The sequence below is a fragment of the Bos mutus genome, chromosome 8 (genome assembly GCF_027580195.1).
Source record: "Bos mutus isolate GX-2022 chromosome 8, NWIPB_WYAK_1.1, whole genome shotgun sequence".
Taxonomy (NCBI): Eukaryota; Metazoa; Chordata; class Mammalia; order Artiodactyla; family Bovidae; genus Bos; species Bos mutus.
This window is the reverse complement of record NC_091624.1, coordinates 43,625,780-43,631,779: the sequence shown is the minus strand read 5'-3', so window position 1 is coordinate 43,631,779 and position 6,000 is coordinate 43,625,780. Positions and strand designations below refer to the sequence as shown.

The 6,000-nt window shown below is 36.7% G+C and overlaps 2 non-coding genes across 2 annotated transcripts; both read left to right on the top strand.

Moving 5' to 3' along the window:
- The first annotated feature begins 2,255 nt into the window (after nt 1-2,255).
- LOC138989011 (U6 spliceosomal RNA) lies at nt 2,256-2,359 on the top strand. Its single transcript, XR_011465260.1, has one exon. It is a non-coding gene; the product is annotated as a U6 spliceosomal RNA (small nuclear RNA).
- A 2,933-nt stretch (nt 2,360-5,292) lies between these two features.
- Nucleotides 5,293-5,364, top strand: TRNAS-ACU (transfer RNA serine (anticodon ACU)). Its single transcript has one exon. It is a non-coding gene; the product is annotated as a tRNA-Ser (tRNA).
- The last annotated feature ends 636 nt before the right edge of the window (nt 5,365-6,000 follow it).

The window sequence follows — 6,000 nt, the reverse complement described above, 5'->3', positions numbered from 1 at the left end:
CACCTCTGCATAGAGTTGTCATTCTACTTGAATCATGCAAGAGATCTGTCTAATAACCATCTGGCTGTTTACTGTCAGTACTCACCCCTCAGCAGCTGTTAAGTAGGAGATTCACTTGTACACATGTCATTCCAAAGCTCACTTTTATAAGGGAAGAGGCATTAGGAATGGGAGGTGTTTAGTTAAGTTGATGAAAGATGGACCCCATTACACTGCCATCTGTGTCACAGGGCTTAATGCAATTCTTCTGTGTTCATCTGTTGATTTACAGACATTAATATTGTTTGACAACTGCCTAGTGTCAGAAATAAATTATTGGCTCATTTTTAAACTTAAGTGCTATTGATTCAAACATGCAAACATATTTGTATATCTCTTATATGTTTAAAAAAGTTACCACTTTAACTGAACATCTGCTTGGAAAACACTGGACAACATAGAATCAATAGCTATAAAAATAACTCTTATAACTTTAATAAACTCTATCATTGAATCCATGTTGAATCTTATTCTACATGGTTGGTCCTAGAGCCCTGCAGATGCACAGAGGAGATGTGAGCTGCCAAAGTATGCAGTAAGAGTCAACAGTAAGCCAAGTTGTCACAGGCACCTCTTTTCAAGCCATGTGATTATCTAAATATTTGCAGCTAATATCACACTGTTAGAAATTACTCACTGAACAGCAGTCACTTCACTTCTAAAAGAGCAGCTTCCAGTAGAGGAATTTTTAAAACCTCATCTGTGAAAAATAAATGAGAAAACTAGATAGACAAGAGAAAACTGGATAGAATATGTTAAGCTTTGATAAAGACCCAGATAACACAAATGTAACTTTGCATTGTTCAAATTCCTTAACCATCACTTCAAGTATCAAAGTATTATCTGCTAAGTTGACCCAATTCTTAGGTGCATATCTTGGTGGTTATCAGTTTCCTATCTCTGTTATAGGATTTTATGTAAATTGTACTTAATTTGATCATTAAGTCCCTTTTCAGTCTCTTCTTAGATCTCATGTTAATTTATTTCATTCACCCATTGCTACCATTGCAAAGTAAATAGCCATTGTTGTTGTTATTTAGTTGCTACGTTGTGTCCAAATCTTTTGCAACCCCATGGATTGTAGCCTCCCAGGCTCCTCTATCCATGGGATTTTCCAGGCCAGAAAACTGTCTTTACTTTATCTCTAACCGTACTGAAGCAGGAGATAGATGGACTGCTGGGGCAAATAGCTGGAGTTGTTCTCTGTGGATTGAAACTCCAAGACAAAAATAGCAGGACAATCGAGGGAGAAGGCTGAGACCTTCCCAGATAGAATATAAGCGATCACATATTTCTCATTCTCAAAGTCAAGAGACGTCCCGGACTATACATGAGCAAAAAGGCTCCTTGGAGGTCCAAAGGGGAGTGATGTTCAGTGATGTTAAATACCCATAGGCCTCTTTGGTAGAATCCATCTTGGCTGAGAGATGCATAAGCACATGGGAGGACTCTGAGATAAACCAAATACAGACTCTGAACCAGGGAAATCATAATGATTGGCCAAAGGAAATCCAGGAGAAATGCCCCATAGAAGTGACTGAAACTACCACGAGGGCTCAGCTCTCTCTCTCTCTCTGTCTGCCTGTGTGTCTATCCACACATACTGTACTCTTCTTTCCTCCTAATAAACACTTTACTTATTTCACTACTTTTTGTCTTTGTGGGAATTCTTTTTTCTGTAAAGTTGAAGGGCCAGGGCCTTGTTACCACACTGGTCTAGTGGCTAAGATCTGATACCTTCAGCACTATGACCCAACCTCAATCTCTGGCCAGGAACCAAAATCCTGCTTCAAGCCACGGTAGGCCAAGGCCGCCTGAGATTGCTACTAACTGGATTCCTTAAGTTAATTGAACTCTCTCTCTCTCTTATTTTCTTCAGACTGACGCCAGATTCTTTTCATGACATAGATCTAATAATTTTATCCTCCTACATATACACACACATTATTAAATCCCATTACTTGTTTCTCATTGCTCTCAGGATAAATACCAACATCTTTTCACAGTCTTTAAGGCCCAGGATGTCCAGGACCATGCCTGGCTTTCCAACCTCATCCAGTGCTTCCCCTCCATCTCCTGCTCCCATAGCCAAAGGGCCTTCTCTCCAGTTGTTCACACCTTCTTCACCATGAGGCTCTGTGGATGGTGTTTCACCTGAAGACCGTATCACCTGCACAGTTAATGCTCATTCCTGCTGACCATCCTGGTATTTTTGTCTTGGAGTTTCAGTCCAAGCTCTTTGGTGCTTGGAACCATACAGAGATTAGCACAGCCCCTGTGCAAGAATGGCATACAAATTCATGAAGCATTCCATTTTTTATCACAGATTGAAAGAACAAACTTATGGTTACCAGAGGGAAGGGTGTGGGAAAGAGAGATAGATTGGAACTGACATGTATACACTACAATATTTAAAATGGATGACCATCAAGGACCTACGATAGAGCGCAGGAAACTGCTCAACACTCTGTAATAACCTAACTGAGAGAAGACTTTGCAAAAGAAGAGATATATGTATATGTATAACTGAAAGGTTTTGCTGTACACCTGAAACTAATACAACACTGTAAAATAACTACAGTCCAATATAAAATAAAAATTTTGGGGAAGTCTTTACTGGCTGGATTTGAGTTCCTCTGTAAAATCTGAGAGAATTGAATTTCTTTCCTTAAGACCATTTACTTTAGAATAAGATAACTTGCTCATAATTGTCTTTATTTAATTATGTTCTCTTTACTATACTTTGTCTTCATTAAAAAGACTGATATATTTTCCTTCTCTATGTTTTCCATTTTTATTACAGGGATGCCAATAGAATGGGTACTCAAAAAATATATCTCTGTGTGTGTGTGTGTGTGTGTGCACGCGTGCACGCTCAGTTGCTCAGTTGTATCCAACTCTGTGACCCCATGGACTGTAGCCCTCCAGGCTCCTCTGTCCATGGGATTTCCCAGGCAAGAAAACTGGAGTGGGTTGCCATTCCTTCTCCAGGGGATCTTCCTGACCCAGGGATTGAACCTGGGTCCCCTGCATTGCAGGCAGATTCTTTACCATCTGAGCCACCAGGAATATATGTGTGTGTGTGTGTGTGTGTCTTTATTGAATTTGTTATAGTATTGGATTTGTTTTATGCTTTGATTTTTTTGGCCACAAAACATGTGGGATCTTAGCTCCCCAACCAGGGGTCGAATCCACACTCTTATGCATTGGGAGGCAGAGTCTTCAAACTATATTTTGAAAGAATGAATAAAGGGGTTGATATGTCTTAATATAATGTTATATACTATTACTGAAATACTACATTTTAAAATAACTTTCATACTTAGCATGAACCTAAAATTATACAACCAGTCTAACTGATAGTGTTAAACATGCAAAAAATCAAAGGGTATTTTTCCTGTGAATACTACTTGAAGAAACTTTTGGAGAATAAATTTCTTCTAATCAAGACCTACCAGCAAAATAAAGCAAAAACATTGGCAATGAAATTTGTATATATCAATTTTGATACTAAAACAAATATGGAGACTCGAACCTGGACATAAGAAAAATGTCTTGACGATGCAGAATTGACATATTCAGTGAAAACTCAAAGGGAGAGGTGAAAGAATGTCAAAGGAAGAACAATTTTATTGATTCTCTCATCTGAACAAGATGACCTGGGTAAGGGCAGAGGGATGTAGTAATTTCAGAAGTCACTGGTAGATTCTATTTTTGAATCAGGAAAATGAAATTAAATAATTCCCCTCTCTTCACTATTATATTTCTGGAACTTCACTAATTTTTATTTGGTTCATCTCAATGGACATTCTCAGTCTCTCTTAATGACTCTTTCATGTACTTTTTTGATTTGTAATGTCACTGTACTGTGTTCAGAAAGCAGCTCTCATTCCAGCCAAAGTAAGTAAAATTTCATTTCAGAACAAATTATAAAATTAGAAATTATACCATAAATTGCTTCTACTAATCTTCTGTTCATCTCATAATTTGAGGTTTATCTGTTTATCTATATTTTTATTTTAATGTCATTTTGCACTTCCAAGATGTCCAGTTGGTCATTTTCATATTTTATAGCCCTATATTTATATAGAAGCATTATTATTTCCTCATTTGCTGACTAATTGTATTTATTTATATGGTTATTGAAACTAATGAAGGAAACTGTTTTATTAATGAGTTAATCTATGTGGATTATCAATATAAGGTAATCTATGAAACAAAGCAGAAGTTCTTAGTCAAAAAGGCCATGAGATCTTAATTTATCTGGGAAATTTCACAACTTTTGAGGAAGGTGTTGGGATTCCACAGGACTTGGATTTGAGTATTTCATTAGATTTCATCAAACTCTCAAGAGAAAAGAGAAGGTCCAAACTAATAACTGCATTGTATTATGATTTAACTAATTATTCCAGGCTTTGCTTTTCATGTGGTAAGTGATAACAGTGGCATTCACACAAATGCCAGCCTTGTAGGAACAATACCTTATGCTAGACCTAAAAATAAAAGCCATTCTATTAGTTTTGAGCAACCTAAGAGCTACAGGTAGGCTCTTCATGAGGCTCTTGAGGTCTGCAGGTGAAGGATGTGTGAATCATCTATAATAATTTGATTTCTTGTCAGACAGTTGAAGACTCTGCCTTGTCAAGCTGCTGCACATTTAAAGAGAGAAGGTTTAAATTAATACATGTGAGCTTTAATTCCACATCTCCTGCAAAATATACCTCTCAGATTCCAAATATGATAAAGAGTCTGAGCATATGGCTTGGTGTCAATAATTATCAAGAGTATCTTGAATAATAAACCTTTCTAAGCCAACCAATATGTCAGTCTTTCGACTGATATTATAATTTTTACCTATGTTGAGAAACGCATTCCTTTGAGGTCCATTGTCAATGGCACATATAGAAAGGATTAAAGGAGTTATTTCTTCCCTGACTGGAGAATAATGACCTGGCAGATACAGTCCCACGTAGACCAGTGAAGTAAGAGCTCTGCAATGACCATATTGAGTGTGAATAAGCGTTTTATTTTTTTTTTTCAAATGAAATATAGGCATTAATTCTTCAGGAATTGTCCTTGAAAAATAAATTTTAGTATATAAATATTCAGATTTATCTTTTGAGCTTCTTCATTATCCATTTAAGAATAATGATATCCATTCAATTTCAGTTGACTTGTAGAAAGTGGAAAGGAGGAAATTAAGGCTCATTTTCTCATATTTTAAGTTTTAGTTTTGTTGAGTACAGATGGACTTCCCTGGTGGCTCAGATGGTAAAGTGTCTGCCTACTATGTGGGAGACCCAGGTTCAATTCCTGGGTAGGGAAGATCCTCTGGAGAAGGAAATGGCCACACACTCCCGTATTCTTGCCTGGAAAATCCCATGGACAGAGGAGCCTGATAGGCTACAGTCGAGCGACTTCATTTTCTTTCACTTTCACTTTTGTTGAGTGCAGATATTTACTGAAAAAAATGGGTAAGTGTCACGGGTTATTATATTTCTATCTTGAACCTATGTAACAGGAAAGCTAAAAAAGCAAAGCCACCTATTTTGTGAACCAGTAATGAACAAGGGGAATTTGAAATTAAACACATAATACATTTATATTATACCATCAAAAATGAAATACTTAGATATGAATCTAACACAATATGTACAAAATCTATACTGAGGAAACTTTAAAATACAGATAAGTGAAAACAAAGGACTAAGTTAATGGAGAGATATTCCATGGATAGAAAAGCTCAATGTTGTCAACATATCAGTTCTTCCAAACTTGATCTCTGGGCTCAGCAAAATTCTGGTCAAAATTCCAGCAATATGTTTAGTATACATTGATATGCTGATTCTCAAGTTTATATAGAAACCCAGAATAGCTAACACACTGCTGAAGGAAGAGTATGGAGTAGGAAAACAATACTAGATTTAAAACTTACTATAAAGCTACAGTAATGATAGTGTG